The sequence below is a fragment of the Choloepus didactylus genome, chromosome X (assembly GCF_015220235.1).
Source record: "Choloepus didactylus isolate mChoDid1 chromosome X, mChoDid1.pri, whole genome shotgun sequence".
Taxonomy (NCBI): domain Eukaryota; kingdom Metazoa; phylum Chordata; class Mammalia; order Pilosa; family Megalonychidae; genus Choloepus; species Choloepus didactylus.
Window position 1 is genome coordinate 174104987 of NC_051334.1, and position 13222 is coordinate 174118208.

Consider the following 13222-nt stretch of genomic DNA (forward strand, 5'->3'; position numbering starts at 1 on the left):
CAATCAAATCTCCCTGGTGATCCTAGAGTTTTAAAGCTGCTGCAATAGTCTAATCCTTCAGTTCAGTCCTGCCACAGTTTGTCTCTGCCACTGACCCACAAGTCCTTGGTATTGGCGTATGGCTCCTGAGACTTGCAAGTGGGCCCCTCTTCCAGGCTGTGCTCCCCGGGTCCTCTGTTGAGGGATGACTGTGCTATGTCACCGGTGAGTGCCATCCCCCCAGGGCAGTTCTGGGCTGCTGGGCTGTGTAGGGAGGCTCCCAGTCTGCTGAAATGATGGCTGAATGGGGCTTTGTTAATTCACACTGCTCTACCTTCCCAACTCTGGGACAATCAGCTGAGGTTGCAGGGAAGGCTAATGTCCACGCCCAGTTTTGTGGTGTGTGCCTGTTATTTGAAGCACTTCCGTCACACTGGGTTGTCTGGGGCAGTTCTGGGCTATGGGGCTGGCGATGGGCAGGAGTGTTTCCTGTCCACCAGGATGATGGCTGTGAGCGGACACCCCCCTTTTCTTGGGAAGTTGTGGTGTTTAGTGAATTTTCTCAGCCACTGGATTATTGTGTTTTGTCTCAGAACTCTCCTAGTTCTGCTCTTGACTTGACCTGCCCCCCCCCAAAAAAAAAAAAAAAAAAAAAGGGCCCTCCTCAGAGATCTAATGGGTTATTGAAATGCTAAGAGACAAAGCAACCAGGGCCATTAAGGAAAGGTCCACAGGGCAGAGAGATCAGCTTTTTTTCAGGATTTGCATATGCGCCTCAGGGCCTGAGCTCAGGCTTAAGCTCTGCCCTTCCCCTTTCTATGTTCACCAGAACTCCAAAAATCCTCCGCTTTTATTTTGGAGTTTTTCGTGTTGTTTTTTTTTCTATGCCTGTCTCCTCTCTGCTGGGCTGGCTGCTCTCAGATTCTCTGGTGTCTGGTCTCCATCTATCTATGGTTGGAGTTTGGATCAGCAGAATGAGTTTCCGATAAGGGCTGCCACTGCAGTTCTCCCTTCTCCTTCCCGGAGCTGACAGCCCCTCCTCCCCCGGGACTGAGCCTGGCAGGGAGGGGCGCGGGTCCCCTGGCTGCAAAAACTTACAGATTTCGCTGATCTCAGCAGTTCCACGTTTTCATGAGTGTTGTATGAAGTATGCCCAAAGTCAGATTGCTCTGTGGTGTCCAGTCCACGCAGTTCCTGGCTTTCTACCTACTTTCCTGGAGGAGTAACTAAAACATACAGCTCACCAGTCTGCCATCTTGCCCCGCCTCCCCCAGCTATCCAAATATTTTAAATTTGGATAGCCACTGTGAAATTTCCGTGCAAAGAGGTTGCATTAATTTACAGGGCTCCACCAAAAGTGGTAAGTTTTACCACTCTGATGAACAACAACAACAACAAATACGATTGCTTTAATGTTGCTTTCACTGATAATTAATGAGATTGCATACTTTTTCATATTTGCAGTGGTCATTTAGAGTCTTCTTCTGTGAATTGCCTAATCACACCATTTCTAACCCCCTCCTCATATTAGGATTTTTGTCTTTTCCTTAAAAGATTTTTTTTCCTATGTTCTGGATATGAATGCTTTATCATATGTTGCAAATATATGAATTAGAACTTATTTTTCCTAATGTTCAGTAAATTATCGCAATATCAATGCATAGTCTATCCTTATAATTTGCAATGCTTCTTTTTCTCCTATATTACATGTTCTGTTTCTCTATTCTATTTTATTTATCTATTGGTCCATTTTAATTACTATGGCCTATTTAACCTTATAGCATATTTCAATATCTGATAGAGCAAACTTTCATTGATTTTATGTATTTTTATTTTCCAAGATGAATATGAAATCATCTTGTCAAGTTCCATAAAACATCCTGTTAGGACAATGCTTGTGATTGCACCAAATTTTTAGATTAATTTAGGGAGAAATGGCATCTTTAAAATATTAAGTTTTTCTAGCCAGTAACGTGGGATATCTCTCCTTTGAGTTATTTTTAGCTTATGCCATTTATTTAAATGTTATAGTTTTCTTCATATAGGTCTTGCACATTTCTCAGAACTTCCATCACACGTGGACAAAAGGTGCCTCTGTTCTGGGCCCTGTGCTTTAGAGGGCCCTGCTCTGGCTTTCCTCCAGCATCACCCCTTCCTATGGAGTTCCCTGGACCACAGGATTCCCTCTGGATCCCCATCTGGATCCCCTCTCTGCCATCATTTTTAGATAATGGCTTAGGTAATAGGATCCTGGAATTTTTTACTAAAATAGCTGCAAGCCCTCTTGTAGGATTTGCACAGACTTCTTCACCATGTTCTTTCCTCCTGAAGGCTGACCATACAGATGTTTGAGAAAGGTGTGGGCAGTGCTTGGGCATGCACGCTGAAGTGTTCACAGGCATGCACAAGAGGCCCTTGCAGTATGGATAAAGCCAGGAGTGGAAAGAGACTGGAAGCAGCCTGGGGGCTGGGGTCTCACTCATTCTATGAAGCTATTTTCTGGCCCAGAACTCTGAGGAGTCAAATAATTAATAATGGCCTTGAAGGGACATTATGAAGGTATATTTATTGATCTGTAATTTTCTTTTGCAATGTCTTTGTCAGATTTTGTCTTCAGGGTTATGGTGGCACCATAAAACAATTCTGGAAATGTTCCTTCCTCTATTTTCTGAAATAGTTTGTATAACTTTGGCATTGTTTCTTTCTTTGATACCTAGTAGGATTCATTGGTGGAATCATCTGAGCCTGGGGATTTATTTGTGGGAAGGTTTTTTCATATTAAATTCAGTTTCTTTAGCAGATATAGGGCTTTTCATATTGGTTGTTTCATCTCATGTCAGTTTTGATAAGGTGACATTTTCCAGGAATTTGTCTATTTCACCCAAATTTTGAATTTCTTAGCTTAAAGTGTTTATGATATTTCCTTTAATTGTCTGTATTATCTATGGTGATATCTCCTCTTTCATTTCTGGTATTGGTAATTTGGATTCTCTTTTTTGTTTCTTGATCATTTCAACTATAAGTTTATTACTCTGTTGATCTTTTCAGAGAACCAACTTATGGTTTTGTTAATTTTCTGGATTGTTTTTCTGTTTTCTATTTCACTGATTTCTACTCCTATCTTTATTACTTACTTTGGGCTTAATTTGTTCTTGCTCTACTTTTTCTAGTTCCTCAGATGGAATCTTAGGTAACTGATTTCAGAATTTCCTTCTTTTCTAATATATTCATTATTCAAATCTATAAATTTCTCTCTAAACATTACTTTAGTTGCATCCCACGAATGCTATGTTGTGTATACATTATCATTCAGTTAATAATATTTTCAAAACTTTGTCTAATTTCTTTCACTTGTAGATTTATTAGAAGTGTGTTGTTAATTTACAAATATTCAGGAAGTTTTCTAGTTGTCTTACTGATTTCTAATTTAATTCTATTGTGGCCAGAGAGAATTTTCTATATGATTCCAATCCTTTAAAACTTATCAAGACATTTTTAGATGCCCGCATATAGCTTATTTTCATGAATAAGCCATGTGCACAGGAAATGAATGTATTTTCTGCAGTTTGTTGAGTATAGTGCTCTATAAGTATCTATAAGTATCAACTAGGTCAAGGTGGTTGATAGGGTTGGCAGATCATCTACATCTTTCCTGGTTTTATTTTATTTGTTCTATCAATTTCTGAGGAATGAATGTAAAATTATCCAAAATTTTATTATGTAGTTGTCTCTTCCTTTAATTGTCAATTTTTGCTTCATGTAGTTTGTAACTTTGTTATTAGGTACATAAAATTTATGATTATTATGTCTTCCTGATGAATTGACTCTTTTATTATTACTCTTTTATCATTATGAAATGTCTCTTTATCTCTGCTAATACCATTTGTCTTGAAGCTACTTTATCTGATATTAATATACCCACTCCAGCCTTCTTAGGCTTGTCATTTGCATGATATATCTTTTCCCATCCATTTACTTTCAATGTTTCTGTCTTTTTGTTTAAGGTGTGCCTCTCATGATATAGGGTAATGGCTCCCTCATGGCACTCTGGCAACCTTGCACAGATCCATATAGCAAAGGCTTGAACCACGGTTAATCTGAGTTTTGATGGAATGCCTTATGATCCTCCCAGAACTTAACAAGACAGGAGGCCTGTGAGAACCTCTCCCACTCAACTCCCTGTTTCCCCTGAAAGGCTATCATGAGATAGTTTCTTATTACTTCCTGGATCCTGATAAGGATTAAGGTTTTCTGCACCTTGCCCCTCAGAATGGAGCTGCAGAATACAAAATCACTTAGCTGCAGTCAAGAATGGGCTCCTTAGCAATGGGAGTTGTAGGGGCACCCCACAACTTGCACTGTAAACATCTGGCTCTTTTTTTTCCAGTGTCATACTTTTTGTTGTGCTGGACAATGATCATGGGGAGCTGGCCCTTTTGGCTAGTCTTCTTTTCACTGTCTATATAAATAATAAACTGTCTAAATCTAAAAGTGGCTCACTGTATCTTAACCAGTTGAACCAGTAAGGCATTGGCCTTGACTTTGTATTTGTGAGCCTGACAGTAGACAGCATATGGTTGGGTCTTGCTTTCTTTCAATTCTGACAGTCTCTGATTTTTAAATTGGAGTGTTTAGTACAAAAATATTTAATATGATTAGTGATTGGTTAGATGTAGGTCTACTATTTTATTAATATGTTTTCTGTTTTTCTTCATTTATTTTTTCCTCTATGCCTTATTTCCTCTTATTTTGGATTATTTAATATATTTTTTTAGAGTTCCATTTTAACTGACCTATTACCATTTAGTTAAACTGCATTTTAAAAGTGGTTGCTCTAGGGATTGCAATGTAGAATCTATATATAGAGTTATATATTGTTAATATAATATTACTTCACACAAAATGTAAGAACCTCGTAACCTCTGCTCCCATCCTTTGTCATATAGTTGTCACTTATATTACTTCTGTATACACTATTCACTCCACAATACAATGTTATGATTTTCACTTTTAATAGTCATATGTATTTTAAAGAAATTAAGAGAACAAAAGGATCTCTATATTTATCCCCAAATTTACCATTTCTGGTGCTTACCACAAGCTAGGTTCTTCGGAAACAGATTCTGAGATGAATTTTGGCATGCAGGATATTTATTAGGGATAGATGCCTGCAGAAAGAGGGATAGGAAGAAGGATTTGGCAGAGGAAATTTTTGAACCATATTTTGGGTCTGACAAAACCTTGACCAACCTCACAGGAAAGTCTGGAGTATATATAGCCTGTCAGAGTTGTCCTGACAGCCAAAATGTCTGGGCCGTTATATCCCTGTCTTAATCAGTCCTTTGATTTATGCTACTCTGAATGGCTGTCCTTGGGAGAGAGATTTTAGACTTCATTTCAAACCATGAAGGAGTTGACAGCTGGGCAGAAAGTCTTCCCTTGAAAGGAGATCTGGGCTGTGCATCTCCTGTCTACCACAGTGCTTGTCATAGGGTTGGGAGGCAAGCAAGGGACCCAGGGTGGAAAGTTTAAAAAGACACTCACTCATATTTTGTGCTCTGGGTGCCTCACTTACCTTACTCTAGTCCTAGCCCTGGCTCTTCATTCCTTCCCAAAGAACCACATTTCTATCTGGTGTCATTTCCCTTCAGCTTGAAGAACTTCTTTCAGCATTTCTTGTAGTGTGGGTCTGCTGGCAATGTAGTTTATTACTTCTCTTTCATCTTAAAATATTTTTAATTTATCTTTATTATTTAGGGATATTTTTACTGGATATGGAATCCAGTTGGGTTGACAGTTGTTTTCTTTCAGCACTTTAAAGATGTTATTTTACCATCTTCTGGCCCTCATTCTTTCAAATGAGAAGTCAGTGCATTCAAATCATTATTCCCCTGTATGTAATGTGTCAAATTTCTCTGGCTGAGTTCAAATTTTTTCTCTTTATTTTTGATTTCCAGCACATTGACTATAACGTGCCAAGGAGCAGTTTTATTTGTATTTACCGTGTTTGAGATTTGCTGAGCTTCCTGAATCTGTAAATTTATGTATGTCTTTCACCAAATTTGGGAAAATTTTTACTATTATTTCTTTAAAGATTTCCCCCCTATTTTCCTTTTGCCCTTTTTGGACTCCAATTACATCCATGTTTGATCTTTTGATATTGTCTCTCAGCTTCCTAATATTTCACGTTTTTTCAAACTTATTTATGATTTTAAGATTTGATAACTTTTGTTGATCTATTTTCATTTCCACTGAGTCTTTCCTCTCTCATTTCCTATCTACCATCCAACGATTTTTAAAATTTTAGATACTGTATATTTTTCAGTTATAAAATTTACATTTGTTTCTCTTTTAGAGTTTCTATTTCTTTTCTGAATTTTCCTATATTCTCATTCATTGAGAACATATTTTCCTTTATGTCCTTGGGTATAGTTATAATAGTGGCTTTAAAATCCACTTTTCTGTGGTTAATTCCAGTATTTTAATCATCTTGGGGTTGATTTCCATCTTTTGTTTCTGTTTTCAGGCATAGGTCATGTTTTCATGTTTCTTCATATGTAGAGTAATTTTCTCTTGTATCCTAGACCTATTGAATGTTACATTGTAGAGACTTTGAATATTGTTGTTTCTCTGAAGAGTATTCTTTTTTTATAATCAGTGTATTAACTTGGCTGAACTCAACCTACAAGTTCAGTCTCCCTTATGATAGTCAGCAGTTGAAATTTCAGTTTGTTCTCTTAGCCTTAGCCAGACTGTTTGGGAGATGACCCGTTGCATCAGTTTCCTGAGGTTTCAGTAACAAATTACCACAAACTTGATGGCTTAAAACAGTAGAAATTTATTCCCTCACAATTCTGCAAGCCAGAAGTCAAAAACCTTGCAAGGTTGCACTTCCTTTGGGAGTTCTAGGAGCGAATCCAATTTTTCCTCTTCAACCTCTGGTGGCTGTCAGCCAACCTTGGCTTCTGGATGCATCACTTCTATCTCTTCCTCTATGGTCGCATTTCCCCCTCCTCTCTGGCTGTCAAATCTTATCATTGGATTTAGGGCCCACCTGGAATAACAAGGATGATCTTCTCATCTCAATACCCTTAATTTAATCATATTAGCAAAGTTCCTTTTCCCAAATAAGGCAACAGTCACATGTTCCAGGGATTCGATGTGGACATCTTTTGGGAGGGAATTTTTTTGTCTTACCACACCTGTGTATGCGTGGTTCAGGGTTCATCCACATATTTGGGCAAAGTTTGTATGCCTCACTCTGAATATTTTTTCCTTTCCAAGGTTTTCCCCTAACTCTCCAGGTGTTGTGGTTTCTCTGAAGTCTGTCCTCAGGTTCCTCAGGTTACTTGCAAACCTGTGGGTTTCTGAGTTTTAGCCATCCTGCATGGTGCAGACTGACACCTGCCCCCAGACCAAAAGTCGTAAATGTGAAATTTATCCATTTCCCTGTTTCCAAGTGTTGACATGTCCCCAATAGCCTGCATTTGTTTCTCCCAAGTGCCTTCAGATAATTTTTTAAAAAATCTGTTTTAGAATTTATAGTTCTTCTTTATGTGAGGGTTGGTCCAATAAGAGCTTCTTAGTCATGACTGGGAGTGGAACTTGATATATTCATCAAAGTAGGAGAATCAACAATTTTATTAAACAGTTTGTTGTCTGTATTTATAACATTTAAACATTTATATATATAGACCTCAATTTGTACTCTTGCTCCTGACTCTTCAAATGTTATAGGTGGGCTTAACATTCCTTCTTAATTTTATTCCTACGTATTTTAGCGATTTTGTAGTTATTATGAATGGGATCTTTACTCATAACATTTTCCAATTGGATGTTGGGAGTGCATAGTAAAGTTATTAACTTTTAAAAATGTTGATCTTGCATTTTGCTGTGGTACCAAACCATTATTTTAACACTTTTTTTCACTTGATTCTTTTGGGAGATAGATTTTAGAGTAGATAATGATATCACCTTCAGATATTGATATTTTAATCTCTTGCCTTATTGCATTAGCTTGAATTTCCAATGTAATATGAAATAATAATATTGACAGTGGGTATCTTTGTCTTGTTCCTGGAATTAGTGAAAATACTGTAATGTTTCACCTTTAAGAATGATTTTTGCTATAAGTTTCTGATAGATAAATTTGATCAAGTCAAGAAAGTTACCTTCTTGTTAATACTTTGCTAAGTATTTTATTTTGGTTTTTAGTCAAGAATTGGTATTGACGTTTATTAAATTTTTGGGGGACTTCTATTGAAGTTACCAAATATATTTTTCCTTTAATCCACATTAATATGGTGATTTACATAATGGATTTTCAATACTAAAGCACCCTTACATTCCTGAGATAATTACTACTGGACCTTGGTATATTATTTTTTTTTTGTTATACCCTACTAGATTTGAATTGCTAATAATTTATTGAGAATTTCCCCTTTTATATTCATATATGAGATTGCTTATAGTTTTTATACATTCCTTAATTGTCTTTGGCATCAGGTTATGCTAGCCTGGTTGATTGATTCAGGTAGCAGACCATCTTTTTCAGTGTTATGGAACAATTTAATATATTTTATTGGATCCAATATACAGCATTATTTTGTTTCATTAAGAAAGAAAAAATGATGCTGACTAAACTATGATATAAAACTTTCTTATCACTTAAATTTTTAAATTCATTCTTGATGACAATGCTCTTTTAGGCTCTTTAAGACGTAGGTTTTAAAAATCATAGTTCACTATTGTTCCCACATAAAATGGAAGCTATAAGTGAAATAAATTGGTTAATGTATTCCTAAATTTCTTCACATCCAAAGTCCAACTCTACTTTTTCCCCAGTGTCATTAATACTGATGTTTTTCTACACCATGTTGTCCTCTGTGCCATTAAGAACATTGTTGATACAGCAGTTCTAAAAGGAATGGGCCACTAATGCCTTTGGGTCTTTTCTCCCAAACGACAAACTTTCAGCAAATGTTGATGCTGTTGATTTCTTGATTTTTCCAGATGGTGTAAATGGAAAGTTTTCAGACAACAATGCATATTCATATTCATTCCTCGAATGTGTCAAAATCTAAAATATTAGGATGCATTTTATGATTACTGGATGGCTACTCCAGACAACTCCTAGCCAATTCCATTTCTCTTTCATTTTTCTCTCTCATTTTCCCCATGAACCCTGGGGGAAGACTTTCCCCTGAGTAACACTGTTTATGCTATTTTGAGAGGCTCTGCAATGGTAGTGGATTACCTTCTTCTAAGGGCTGAGGCATTTGTCAAACAGTGTACATAACTCACATGACAACAATATATAGCAAATAGCTATGACCAAGTTTGCACAGGTGCAGAAAATGACAAATATATCATGAATACTGACTATCAAACAGCAGCTATAAGATGCCATCAATTGTAAAATGCTTCCTGATTTCAGAGATCTTAGAAAGTGAAAAAGTATACATGTAGAAATAAAGAAATATGGTAATCAACAAAGGAGCTGTCTGTAATTTGCAGGTTTGGTTGACCTCATTCATAAAGCTATATGGGTCAGGTGTATTTAATTAAGGCAAATGTTTGAGTACATTTTCAGCATCTTCTATGGTTTGGGGGCTGTTCAGGTTTTTACCTCAACTTGAACCAATTTTGATAATTGATACTTTTCCTAAAAAATTATCTGTTTCATTTAGGTTCTCAAATCTGTTGTATAAAGTTGTACATAATATTTCTTAATATTTTGAATATTTCCCTTGTGTTGTTAGTTATATCTTCTTTCATATTCTGATCTTCCTTTTCTGGATGTAGGTCAGGAAGGTAGTGGTTATTTTATTACACTGAAAAAGAAAAGAAATAGTCTCTTTTCCAATCCCTTTCCTTCCAATCCCAAATCTCTACCCCTCTCTCAATGCCCAAGTCCTACTTACCAGTGGCGAACACTTTAAATCCTTTTAACTGTTTTCCCAGCATTTACCTCTATATTTCTGAATGAAATGCTTATCTATTTCTAATTTATTTATTTTTTCATTGTGAGCAAATCCAAATTTATTTTAACAAATCTCATTTTCAGTGTGTTTAAAAACCTCACAAATAGTGGGAGCCCTAGTTTTTCTAGGGCAACATGACAGAGGTACTGAAATTTGTCACCTTCATTTCCAATCCCCTAGCAGTTCATCCAATCCAACCCTGTAGCTTCAGAAAGCCAGGATTTGTCTCATCAGTCAGTCTGATCCTCCGGTTCCTGGGTTTTCTTTCAAGGGGAGAGGTCAAAATATCTCAAACAGGGAGTAAAACAAGACTTGAGCTTCCAGTTCAGGTTTGTGTAAGACGGAGTAAAGGAAGAACCCACTGACTCCAGAGAAAAGGATAAGGTTCAGAGGGATTGTTCCTTACAGTTTTGTGAAGATGGAAAAAACAATCCTGTGAAACAAAAAGACTGAGAAGATTTAAAAATAAGGATGTATTTGATACTTGAGAATCCCTTGGTAAATGCAGGCTCCAGATCCTAAAAATGGGAGGGGTCTGTCCATACAGGCTAGATCAGTACAGGAACCTGCCACATTAAATAAAAACAATCTGAAGAATAGTCCATCTCTCTATTTGGAGGCCAGATAAAATACTTGAAGGAGTGGGGAAAAAGAAGAAAAAGTCCCAACAGAAGGGAAAATGCTGACATTCGAGTGGTATAAAAATTTCAGCTGAGTTTTTAGTGATGGTGGCTGATTTAGCCTCCTCCTTGTTCTGTTGTAGGGCCACAAACCTTGACCAAGCAGAGTACTAGAAAAAGGCTAGAAAGAGGGGCTTTGAGAGGATGGATTTTGACTCCTGATTTTATTATTCAATCTCTTTTTCTATTTAAAGTTGTCTTTGGTGGCTGGGAAGACTGGACTCCCAAGTCCAGAGTCAGTCAGAGCTGGTTGTTGGAAGGGGGTGGGTTGGGGTACTGGGATGGGGGCAGGGAGCCCCTGCTCGGCTGGCAGTCCTGGATGGAGAAGATGAAATGCACTTCGTAGAGCCTGGGTGTAGTGGGAAGGGGATGAGGCAGGAGAGGCAAGCTGGGGAGATGGAAGTCATGCCTTAGTGAGAGAATTAGGTTAAGTTTAGCTTTCACACAGGGTGGGGGAAGCTAGGGGGAATGGCAGAGGGTTAAGAAGCCAAGCTGTAATTGGTGGCCAGTCCCCCTGTTTATCCGTCCACTATCCTTGCAAGGTGGAGACTTAGAGGTAGAGGTCCCTAAATTAGCTTCATAAATTGTTACCAAACTAGCTCAGACAGGCTCTGCAGATAAAGAACAAAGGAAAGAGGCCACATAAGCATAGAAGTGGTGTCAGTGCCTTATATGGGCATAACAATTATAGTCAGGGGTGGAGAATTTTTGAAATGTCCCTTGTTTCAAATGTTTCAAGTTCCCCCTGGAGACTTTTTCAAATGTTTCCAATTTGCGTGGGCTGCATGTTTCAAATTTGCATAGGCTAGTTAGGCTTGTCCAATAGAATGTAACCTCTGAAGTATCCAGCCACTGGAGAAACAGGGGAGGGACTTGCAGGTTAGGCGTAGGGAATAAATAGTGCTGGGTTTATTGTTTGGTACACCAATCCCCCACATTTTGGTTGTGTGCCTGTTCTTGCAAGATTGTGAATAAATTCTTTTCTTCTCCACAATTGGGTGTGCATTTATTCCTTTTTAGGTATAGTGCTTGTTTCTCTTCTAGTGTTTCTCCACTGGTGGCGTCCTCTGCAGTCTTGGAAGCCTTATTTTCCTTTTTCTGGGTTTTCCAACTTGCAGAACTCTGGAGGAGAGCCTTTAGCTCTACATCCTGGACATCCATCTCAGACTTGTAGAGGTAAAGATTGAAGGGACCTGGGCATGAACAGAAATGTAAATTTAAATTGGGCAACAAATTCACCCTCCTTCTCATAGTGAACATTAAATGGTTGTAGCAGTTCATGTTTGGTGCACTCCACCACAACCATCAGGGCCTTCATCTCATCTTCAAATGCTCTTGAAGTAAATGGCATAGCATCACAATGTCTTTCCATCTCTCTGAAGAAAGCATGTGATGTTTACGTTTTCAGGCTGTATTGTTTAGAGGGGTCTTCTTTGTGACTGGTGGTTCTCTGACTTGCATCCTTAGCCTTCCCTTCTCCTGAGCTGACAAGAACATCCACAGCATATACTTCAGGTACCTCAAATTCAGCTTTTTCATGGTCCTTTTTTTACTGATCTGTTGGGTTCTGGATAATGTTTTTCTCTCCATTGATGACATACTGCTTCAATTGGTGTAACAGTGTACCTTCTATTGGTGTGCAATTAAATGAGTGGGCAACTTTGTTCCAGGGTTCTGTCACTTGTGCATTTTGGTTTCCAGGTTTGACCAGGCATAAAGCAGTCTCAGCAAAAAAGGTGAGCTGCCTCAACTGCGTCTGCTTTCCTCTCTGTTAGTGCAGTCTCCTTAGGGGCATCAACTACAAAAGTGGGAGCCACATTAGACATGAAACCATTCACGTGGAACCCAAGGTCAATTTTTACCATATTACCTTCCTTGAGAATGTAGTCCTGGTCACTTTTCAAAAGGGAGAAGTGACATACACAGTTATTTACTGAATTATTGGTGGGAAAGGCAATACTTTTCTTCATTTCCTTTTCTTTCTTGAAGATTTTCCATGTTTCTTCCATAATCATGGCATCACCTTTTTCTCACACCGGCTCAGTACCAAATCATCTGAGCTGGATGCTTCCATCAAAGACCAAAAGTACCCAGTTGGCAATGTTGCCCCCCATTTTATACTTGGTAATGACCAGGTCTTTGGCAATATTTTGGTCCTGCTGCTCGTCTTCACCCGACATCTTCCCACCATACCACCGCAGTCTTCCTGAGTCCCCCCTCTGCCTGCCTTCCTAGCTGCAGGCTGTAGCCAGAGGTACCTTGATCCCTGAGCTGAGAGCAAGCAAAAGCGTAAGCCAGAACGGGAGCTGGCGGGCAGGCAGGCGAGAGGGAGAAGCTGTGCCTTATTTATTTTTGTTGTCTTTTTTTTCTTCCAATTTTAGTCATTATCTAGTAACTTCCTAGTTAATTATCTATTATCTATTAAAATCCTAGTATGGATTATGAGGATTTAGTGTTCTTACACCACTCATCCTCCACATGTTCCCTTTGTCTAGTCTGCTAATTAAAGAGTTTCTGGCTAAGCTAAATCAATATTCAATGTTTACCTTATTATTCCACAGATACTGTTTATAGCTGAGT

General features: G+C 38.2%; 1 pseudogene; it reads right to left on the reverse strand.

The window, feature by feature from the left end:
• Positions 1-10882: 10882 nt before the first annotated feature.
• Positions 10883-12822, reverse strand: LOC119522481 (annotated as a pseudogene).
• Positions 12823-13222: the final 400 nt, after the last annotated feature.